At 40.2% G+C, this 10621-nt stretch overlaps 1 long non-coding RNA gene across 2 annotated transcripts; it reads left to right on the forward strand.

The window, feature by feature from the left end:
- The first annotated feature begins 2647 nt into the window (after positions 1-2647).
- On the forward strand, positions 2648-8610 carry LOC108497360. 2 transcript variants are annotated; one of them, XR_001874777.1, is made up of 3 exons: positions 2648-2737; positions 6272-6393; positions 8364-8610. It is a non-coding gene; the product is annotated as an uncharacterized LOC108497360 (long non-coding RNA). The 2 variants fall into 2 exon arrangements; XR_001874776.1 differs by lacking the exon at positions 2648-2737 and adding an exon at positions 3152-3277.
- The last annotated feature ends 2011 nt before the right edge of the window (positions 8611-10621 follow it).

Below are 10621 nucleotides of genomic sequence, written 5' to 3' on the forward strand. Positions count from 1 at the left end.
TCATTATATGAAATCCATAGACCTTCAGCCTTTCAGCATCCTTTTTTGCAAATATATGTGTACAAACCTACACATATTTATACATATATAGTAGAACATATGTCAAGAATAAACACATGATATTACACAAATAAAAGTCCTGAGAGACTTTAGATACTAAAGGTTTCTCTCCGTCTTTTGAAGTACTATCTTTAAGGTGCAAATTGCTACCAACTGCCTTTTTTCTGTATCTTTAAATTAAAAAGTGCAGGCAGGCTTTAACGTATGGCTCCCTAGAACTGTCTCTGGTACTTGTAGGAAAATGACTTCCTGCAGGCACACAAATTATGTAGATGAAATCATATCTCTCATATATTAAGTTGATGATAGACTCAGGCCAGGTTCTTCTTACAGTGATCACATAAAAAGGGATGAAGAATTTCCCACACAGAGCACTTGAGCAGTGATCGTACATTTGACAGGAGGAAATGAAAGTGCTCAGTATTACCAAGCTTCAGCTTGAAAAGACTGAATCCTCTGTTTAAGCTCCATCACATCAATAAATGACTAAAGTGTCCTCAGACTACGGGAAGCAACCTGCATCTTACAGTAGCTAAGTCTCACTGACATAATAGCAATAGAGTAGAAGCTAAAGAGGGGCACACTGTATTCAGAACGATGTGATCACTTCAATTTTCTTTTATAAAAACTTAGCTCTACAATGGTCAGCCTAAGGAGCAGATGTGTTGGTTATGACTCATTCTCAATATGAAACTGAGAGCGCCCTCCAGATTACGAGCTCATGAAAGTGGTTTTGACACTATAAAGCCTTCTCCTGGCTCATGGAGAAGAGCTACTGTAGCAAGTACATGCAGCTTGTAGGTGTTTGGCTATTGATTACTTTTTCCCCCATAATGGTGACAAGGTCAGCTGCAGTCACTTAGAGAAACTTGTATCTTTAACTTTTTGGAAATCTCGGCCTTTGGGGACTATCTGGATTAGCAGATTTTTAAATCAAAAATAGAATTAAGTTCAACCCACCACAAACATACATATATATGTATATATATAACCCCAGGACAGACAATGTTGTTATTATTTCTTTTCTAATTGCTTACCTATTTTATTGTTGCTAGCACTGTAACTCTACCAATGTTACTTTAATTAAAGCTAACACTGCAACAATAACTGTGAGCCTCCCTCCTCCTTTTTAATATTCTTGTTAATACCTAAGGTTTAGAATAAATAATGGAAACTGCTTACTGGAACATGGCCATAAATTATAAATTGCAAACCATGCTTAATTTTAAGACCAAAGAACTATGGAAGGTGGAATATGCAGTTTTAGCTTCACATAACACTGAGTTCCTATTTTAAACATGAGAATATGATCTCAACTCCCTCATCACTCCACCATCCAACGAGGTAGGTATGTGCTTGTATCAACACTTCATCCTTCAGAGAGTGACACATCACCATTTGCGTTGTTTTGAAAAAAAAAGTTTTTTCTCTTACAATAACAAGTCTTTCCTACCTTTAAAGTGAATTTCAGGAACAGAACCCTGTGATTGGCACTGAGGGTCACAGAGTTCACAAATGAGGTCAATTCTTCCCTTGAAAAGTTTTTCAGAACAACATGTTGAAGAATTTTCAACCCAAGACCTAACCAAAACAACTGTGGACCTTCTTTTTTCCTGTCTTATCATCCCACTTCTTCCTTTCTTGACATTTTAATGAACTATCAGATATTCCCTAATTCCAGGTCTGTAGTTTTAGTGGTAGCATTCTACATGTGTAGTTTACACACATCTTGCGTGTAGTTCAATTTAAACAAGATTCATCACTTGATTGTTTGAATGGATTTCAATGTCTTTACAATAGACATTTGGTGCCATACCTATCATTAATTGAATTTTCTCTAAATGAAATTTTCAGTTGGTTTATTAATAGGAATGACTGCGTTTAAAAATCTGTAATCCATCCCAGTGTTGATTTCCCAAAACTCACACAAACACAAACATTTTAATGCGTAAATGTGGCTTTATTGATGAACATATACAGAATAGAAAAAGTGACCTCCACTCGGAGGTTATTCACAATATGCCCCAGTCCGTATCATTCTATTTGGTTTAATTATTAATCAGATCCAGCTGAGAAATGGCTCATCTAGTTTTCAGGTACAAGCACATACATGTGCTTCTTCCATCCACTGTGTTTCTCAGCCTAAAATACACTAGAAAGTCAATCCCATTGTATTCTCCTCTTCAGTTACATAGGCATAGGAAGAACACCTTGAAATTAAAAAAAAATCAAAACTTAAAACAAGTCTTGTAAACAGCTGCTAACTGACGGTGTCTAGTTTTGTACTAAGTAAAAAGAAAGACAAAATACCCTTACTAAATGTCTCTTACTAGTATAGCATAGCATAGCACTCTTAGAAGGAAGTCCTGGTGTTTGTGGTCATCCTCCTGGAGCAGACACAAGGCTTCATGACTAGATGCATCTGCTTTTATTCACCATGGTGGCATCATGGCTGTCACTTTAAGCAGTTGCTGCAAACACTGTCTGGAATTGTCAGTTATATGGCTCCTGGAAACAACTAAAACTCCACCCAGGACTTCCCTCCCTTGTTGACCTCACCGGTTACTATGACTTTGCAGTGGGATTCTGTAGCTGACAGAAAATTCAAGACCACTATTCTCATCCTGCTCCCCACTCTTTAAAATGAGTTTGTGCTAGAAGAACCCTTAACAAACAGGTGAGCTTTCAAGTTGTCAAGATGCTGTTGTCCTGATATTTACCCTAATAAAAGCACAGTTTTTACCTTCAGGAAGCACGGTTAAAAACAATGGCAACACTAATATGTTAGGAATATAAAATTAAAAGAAAATTTTAAAAAGGTGCCACAACCAAAGAGGTTCCAAAACAGTGTTATTTATAACACCCAGACATACACCCAAAAGTGGTACAAACAGTGATGAGGTTCTGGAGGACCCTGAAGGAGAAGCTGTGAGAATGCAGATAGGCAGCCCATGGTCTAGCTGAGGTGTGTTTGAGCACAGGGCCATAAGATGAGGGCAAACTTCTTATAGATGGATTAATCCATCTATGACATAGTTTATGCTGCTTACAGTTCCAGCTGTGCACAGACCCAACACACTGTGCCCTTCTTCTAGCTGTAGTCTGTTAGTGGGGGACAGGACCTAACATTCAGCTTCTGCAGTTGCTGTATCCAATGAAGAGACTTTCCCTGCATACAAGTCATCAGCACAGACTAATGCAAAAGGGACTATTTGAGGTAAAGTGTTTGATCCAAGACTTTGAGAGACCAACACCCACTTTTCAGTTTTATATTAAGGGCAACACCACAAAGTATTATAGAAAAACTGTATGGATCTAGGGGAATCAATAACTGATTACCAAATCTAGAAGTGTTGTCTTGACAGGTTTAAAAAGATCAAGTCTTTCTCAAGTAAGACCGTGGCATAAGCAAACCAGCACACTGAGTGAAAGTCTGCAGAAGGCAGGAATTCTGGCAGGTGAATGTCACTACTCAGGAAGCCTTGATGTCTCTGTGAGATAACATTCTTAGGTGATTCAAATGGAAAAGCTTTGAAATTTCAATGAGAAAATCCACTAGGATGACTTGGCTATAATAGCACTAAAAGTCAAAGAACTTCAGTGAAAGCCACTTTTTCTTGACCAGACAATCCCACCTGACATTCCTTTCCCTTGTTTAGCCCAAGATCCCACCTTGCCAGCACATCTGCGGTCACCTGCATCCTCCCTCTCCCACTATCACAAAAAAAACTGCTCTTCCCTTCCAGTCCATTCATTACTCTCCCTCATAAAGGCCAACATTCATGATGGCTGGCCATTGCTCTCTCTTGCCTTCTTGTTGTCTACTGTCTATTCTGCTAGCACATGGGCTACCTGGCCAGAACCCCTCCCCCCACAGCAATCCTTCTTATTTGTGCTCCTCCAAGAGGAGTAACAGGGATCATGGAAATGATTTGGCCTTCCAGAAACTGAGGTGCTTTGGTGCCTGTAAATATTAATTTTGTCTGCCCTCTCAAAACGAATGAAATGAAGCCAAGATGACTAGGAATGAATAATAAAATAAGCAAGAGCTCTTGCCCAGAAAAACTGCTGAAATATCTCCAGCATTAACAGCAATAGGGTTTCATAGGGTAAAAGATTGGATTAAAAGTGTTTCCAAAATCTTAAATTGTTGAAGTTTAGTTTAGGTGTGGTTATAATCTTATGAGATACATGAAACAAGGAGCTGGTTCCAGAGGAACCCATTTGCAGCTATTAGCCAAACTGATGCATGCTAGCTGCCCCACTGAGTCAGGGTCATGCAAAGTGTCAGTCTCTGCTCTTTCAGTCCTTCCTTCTCTAAGGCCAGTCACTAGCTCAGTGTAACACCCTTTTTGGATATGAAGGACTGGAAAAGCTCAGCATTGACTTTGTTGACTGACAGGGCTGAAAATTAAATGCTTTATTTTTAGATTCCAGCATGTTACACACCTGACTCCAAAGCTGTCTGACAAGCATTTATGTTCTTTTAATTGGCAAAAGAAGTATCAATATTGGCTTTGAAGGCTGTAAATGTACAAGTGGAATCATCATGTTTTAAATGCTGTGGGATTAGCTGTTACTGTGATCACTAACAGCAAAGCACACAGACCAAAGTATCCTCTTTCGCCTCTCAGAAGTGCATTTTGGAGAGCAGATGGGAGCAGAGAGGTCAGGAATGGTGGGGAAAAGCCAGTAGTGGACCCAGCAGCCTCAGAGGGCTGCCTGTGAAGTATTTTCCCCTCATGACAAAAGGTTGATTTAACTGAGACCCTCTCGGTAATTGTGAAGTCTGCCTTACTATTGAACATGCACAGGAGGGGGCTTGAAATGGCCAAGTATGTCTCTTTCCAGCACGTGCCAGAAAGGTCAGTTAGCTTGCGCAGTCACCTCCGAAAAGGGGAAAAATCCTAAAGGAAAAAAAAGCATGAACTTCTATTGCCTCTACAAAGCAAACTGCTTTTCCCCACCCCTCCACCCCTTTTTGGAGGGAAACAATTGACCTTTCAGCCCTCTCTATTCAGGAAGAGGTTTTTCTAGCACATTTCTGTCTTCTGCCTCTGTTTGACACACAACAAAAAACTGAAAACAGGTTATGAGGAAGTATCTTTTGAAGGGTTTATACAGGTTACAGGAAGAGGCACTTAATTGTTGGCAGGTGGAAAACCTGGCTGTGAGTGATCCAGCCCTGATGACAGTGAAGAGGTGTACAGGGGGTAGTTGTTTTGCTCTGTTACACATTTCTGTATGCCGCTTCTTTAAAGACAAATAATTAAAGTTTAAACTGAAGTAAGTCCAATTAATATTTCTTCATGTCAGAAGGATTTTGGTATTCTACAACTATGACCTTTGTTGCTTTTATCTCATATAAACTAACCAGATGCAATTATTTCTTTACAGTAAGCTCTGTGTATCCATCTACATCTCATCATTCCTACCAGCTCACTTGGTATGATTTAAACAAAAAAACAAACCCTGTGCAACCAAACCCTCTTTTTTGATGGAAATATTTCTCCTTTCTGCTTTTAATGGGTTTATTTTCTAAACAAGGTTTTATTGGTTCAAAACACCTTAAAACACATGCAGTGAATTCTTATTGGGAAAAGTATGTCACTGTCCATGTTTAAGCCCAAACTTAAAAACACTTTAAGACTCTCAAAGAATGCACAGCAGTTTAATTGATTCCAGCCACATTAACAGTCACAAAAATCTGTGGTGCTTTACCAGGGGAGTAATGGGTTGTGAATAATTTATTTTTTATTCCTCACTCACAGGTGAAGGGGATTAACCTGGCTATTTCTAATGAGTTTTAGATTATTTTAGAGTGCTGAATAATATCCTGTTTGAAGGCAGCTATTATATGTCAACAAGCCAATGTTTGTGCAGTAGGTCATTCAGAAGTGAGAGGAAATTCTGACCACATACTCAGAGTTCAAGTGCTGAGTAGTCTGAATACTTTATGAACTTTGCCTGTAATACAGGGAATAAACTCAAAGTGCTTTTCTTCATCTCAATTCTTTCCTCCTCTAATCCCCCTTTCTTCTATGCCTTCAACACCCTATTTCACACTGGTGTTCCTCTCTGGAAACATAAGGAATACGTGCTGCTGAACTTCTGGCTCTGAAGCAATCCCACATAAAATTAAACATTGCTGTCACTAAATAAATTTCAGTGCCTTACGGTTACAGCTACAAAATTGCTCACTAATGACCAGGTGTGGCTGATAGCAGAAGCAGCTGTCCTTGCTCACAGAAGAACACTGCTTCCATGTCACAGCTGGATCCATGCCATGGAGCTGATGCAAGCAGGTGTGCCTCCAATACAGCATTTAGCAAGGTAAGCACATGGAACAGCGCATGTGTATGGGAACACTTCTCAGAGGTCTAAATATTCATGAAAACAATTTTCCTGGTGTTTTTCATAGCCAGTGCTGCTCATCATCCTGCTCAGCTCTTGTTAGGAATCAACATTTCTAAGCTTGCCTCCTTTCTAAAAGTTGCCGTATGCCAAATCAGTTACTTGAGTAGCGAGGAATGGGATAAGTTTCTGCAGTGTGGTCTGGCCAGAAAAACGTTTACTGGCCCCAGTGACATTAGTAATCTAAGCCATGTCTCCCCCAGTTGCTAAAACAAAGACTCTAGAAGAGTCTCTGCAGAGCTTTTGAGGCACATTTCAATGTGACCTAGAGCAGCTCAGATCTCCATTCAACCCAATGCTGTCATTAACATTAGGTTTGGTCTTGCTTTTAGTATGTATTAAGACCATTCAGATATGGACTATTTCACCTCATTACTACAGAGACAGGAATGAGTAAGGAACATTGTACATGCTACTCCTGTAGGGAACAGCTACTGAAAGTAATTCTTCTTATTGTGTGTAGAAGGAAGTAGAAAAGCAGCGAGTCAGCTTCTTTTAGCCTAGCTAATTGGGTCTGGAGAAGGGCAATAATGCTGCTTCACCCAGACTGATTTTCTTACAAAGAGATACTGTTCAGATACAAATTTCCTTTTTGGCCACCATAAAGTGACAACATAGTTGATAGAGTCTGATTCCCCTGAAATAGTGTTTTCCTAGGCAACCTTGAACTTCTCCAGGCTTCCCTAGCTCACACATGAGGCAAGGCAATTCTGCCTGAGGAACGATGCAGTTCCACAGTGACATTAATAAAAATATTTACTTCCATTTTCTGAGCATTGGGTTGATATCTGTGCAAAGGCAGAATGTAAGGCCTGTCATCTTCCTCACCACGCAGACTCACATAGGGAATTGGGAGTGGAGGCAGGACTTGATTCAACATAAGCCACATGTTGACTCAACACGGACTACAATGTGCGTGTTCCCGAAAGGCACAGGGGAGCCTGATGACTTTCCATGAGGAATGGCCCCTGGAGCCCAGCCAGCCACCACACTGCTGCTTGCTGATGCCTGCCTGTAGTGGCTCAATCCAGGCTGTAGGTGATGAGTGCTGAGAAGAACGTGTATGTTAGGGTAAGGTGTGCCGCTGAGTATGTGTGAGCTCATCTTGCACAGGACAGCGGTGGAAGCTGTGCTGTTTTGAACTGCACACAGCAAACTGTTACAAGCAAAAATTGTCCCTTTGCCAACTGATTTGGCATAAAGTGTGACACACACACAAGCACTCATTGAAACAGTGGCAGATGCAAGACTTCCTGTCCCTTATCCCACTGCTTGTAGACCACTGCCCCCATGCCCTGAACATTGAGAGGACTTAAGAACCCCTGGGAAGCAATGAAAAGGTAGTTTCAAAAATATCAGCTTGTCTGAAGAAGTCTTTATGTGTCAAAAAGCCTGGTGGTTTTTCTCAAATGCTTTAAATGTTTCAATGCTCTAAAATTAATGCTGAAATGTGTATTTGTATCTAGCTATTATATATATTTACACACATATGTTTAACCTGTCCTTAAAAAACCTGCCTGCGAGCATAGCAGTGGTAAATTAGTTCAAAAAGAACCAGTTACTTTTCATAAGTTAATAAATGTACTGTAAACTATTAAGTTTTAAATAGGCACTAGACTAATTAAAGGCTATTTGTAGGATGACACAACATTTTTGAAAGGCTTTTAGTCCTTGAATGCAGATCAGAGCCTGCTAAAGGCTACCAAATGGAGGAAATAAGAAATACTTTATAGCCATATGCAAATGAAAATTAAGGGGAACATTTCAGACATTGCCATTACAGAAATAAAAACAAAACCTTATCAAAACACAAAGCAAAACAAAAATAAATGTTGTGCAGCGGCCTATCCCTTCAAACTTGGGATTTGAACAATCTCATGATTCCACAGGGGAGATGGTGATTTTACAAAACAGACACGGTTGCAAGTAATGCCAATGGAAGAGGAAAGAAGACATATTTCATTCTGAGGAGGGAAAGACAAACGCACACACCCCCTCCTCTGTCTGCCCCCTTCCCTGGCAGAGGCCCAGGTCAGCTGTCTCAGGGAACAACAACAGCATTCCTGGTCTTCAGAAACCTCTGGAAGGAAACCAGAGTCATACGTGTATGTCTCAGCTCTTTCCCTTTTTGTGATATAAGCCTGGTTATGTATTAAATACCTGACTGGTTTCTTGGATTTTGCTTTCTCGTATTTTTGATGCTTCTCTGACCCCAGCTGACTGAGATACAGAGGGAAGGGTAAAGTGGAACAATAATGCCCCACCGCCTCCAAGAGCAAATCTTAGTAAAAGAAATCCACTTGTCATTTTTGTTCATGGCAAGCAAGGTCTTTTTGACCCTGGCTACACATCACTCAGGGGCCCCCGGTGGTCTAGTGGTTAGGGTGCAGGACTCTCACCGCTGCGACCCGGGTTCGATTCCCAGCCCCCCGAGCAGATGGAGCTCGTCAGCCCTGTAAGGCAATCCATCTAAGAGAAGGTCACTCTAAACAAACCTACGTCCTGGGGACCTCACTGCCACTGTCCAAGTTTGCTTGGCCCCGGCAGATGAACCTCAGGATTAAAGGGTGGGCTCAGTTCAGCGCACGCTGTGTCTCACCTAAAAAATCCACTGCGCAGGCTGGAAGGGTTAATGACCTTTCCCAAATCTTCGCTCGCGAAGACTGGCCATTATTATTATTATTATTACACATCACTCAAAATCACCCTTGGCACCAAGAAACTAGTGAAAACAATTTACTGGCTTATCAATAGTCAGCACTCCAAAAAAACTTTCCCTGAGAACTTTGCAGTAGTCCTTCCAAAGCCCTGGAGAACCACACCCAGAAAATGAGCTCGTTTGTCCGCTATGCTGAGTGCTTCAAGTGGATTTCAAAACAAAGCAAGGACAATCCAAAACAACTGTTCCACACAGACTATTCCTCAGCCTGAAAATCAGCCTCCCAGAGTCACTACTACGTCAGGGCTTGCGTTTGTACTGGTCACATCAGTTCCTGTGACTGCTGATACTCCCAGTGATTACAGCAAGTGAAGAGGAATAATTCATTACCTTTATCACAACAGTTTTAATCATGACAGACAGAAGGGCTCTAAACATAGTACATGATTTATTCGCAGTGCTTTCTAATTTAGCCACTGAGACAAGTTAGTTACTGAGACTGAATATTAAGGTTATCTTCCTGTGTTAGGCCAGTCTAGAGAAAGCAATTTTAATTTCTGGAAGGTAAAAAAAATATCAGGGACAATTATGTCTCTGTTCTCTACTTTGTTATTTTTCCAGACATCAAGAGACTTGTTAATGCATGATCACATCAGGGACTCCTGCTGCCTCATACCACTGTATTCCTACCTATCCAGACAGAACAATCCAGCAGCTATTCACATATAAACACCTGACTAATAACTAATGTAACTAATGGTTTGTAAGGTTGTTGTAGACTTTTTTGTCTTCCACTGTTTTTATGGAGAAATGGCACTGTCTGAGAGAGAGAGTAGACTGCATGTATAGGTTCAAAATACACATCACTGATGCAAAGCATTTTTACTTGAATTTCTCCTTCAAAGAGTGACTCTTTCAGTCCTAAAATCTGAAAGGTAAGCCCCTCTGCTAATTCCTTCTTGAAACTATGTGTGGTGGTACTTAAAATCTGTATTTTTCGTGTACATATACATGTGTGTATCTAATGTATATAGATCACATACACACAGATGTTGCTGCACCTGAAAATTTTAGTCAAAGTCTTTCTCAAAGGTGAGTTTACATTAAGGCTAAATACCAAATGATGTTTGAATAATGACACATCTCGTGTTAGTAACCCCCTTGAGTGCTTTCAGCAATTTTTTCTGCTTCAGTAGGTCTTTATCAGATCTCAGTAGGTATAATTTAATATCAGAAAAATGATAGTAATTGTTAAATGTCTGTAAATGTGTGGTAACTAAGCACTACATGTGTTACTACATCAATAGGCTATTGTGCTGTAAAATGTCTTATAATTGTCCTTCAAGGAATAAAATTATAATAAAGAAAAGAAAAAAGGAAAGGAAAGGAAAGGAAAGGAAAGGAAAGGAAAGGAAAGGAAAGGAAAGGAAAGGAAAGGAAAGGAAAGGAAAGGAAAGAAAAAAGGAAAGGAAAGGAAAGGAAAGGAAA

This window comes from Lepidothrix coronata, unplaced genomic scaffold (assembly GCF_001604755.1).
Source record: "Lepidothrix coronata isolate B3197 unplaced genomic scaffold, Lepidothrix_coronata-1.0 Scaffold47, whole genome shotgun sequence".
NCBI lineage: Eukaryota > Metazoa > Chordata > Aves > Passeriformes > Pipridae > Lepidothrix > Lepidothrix coronata.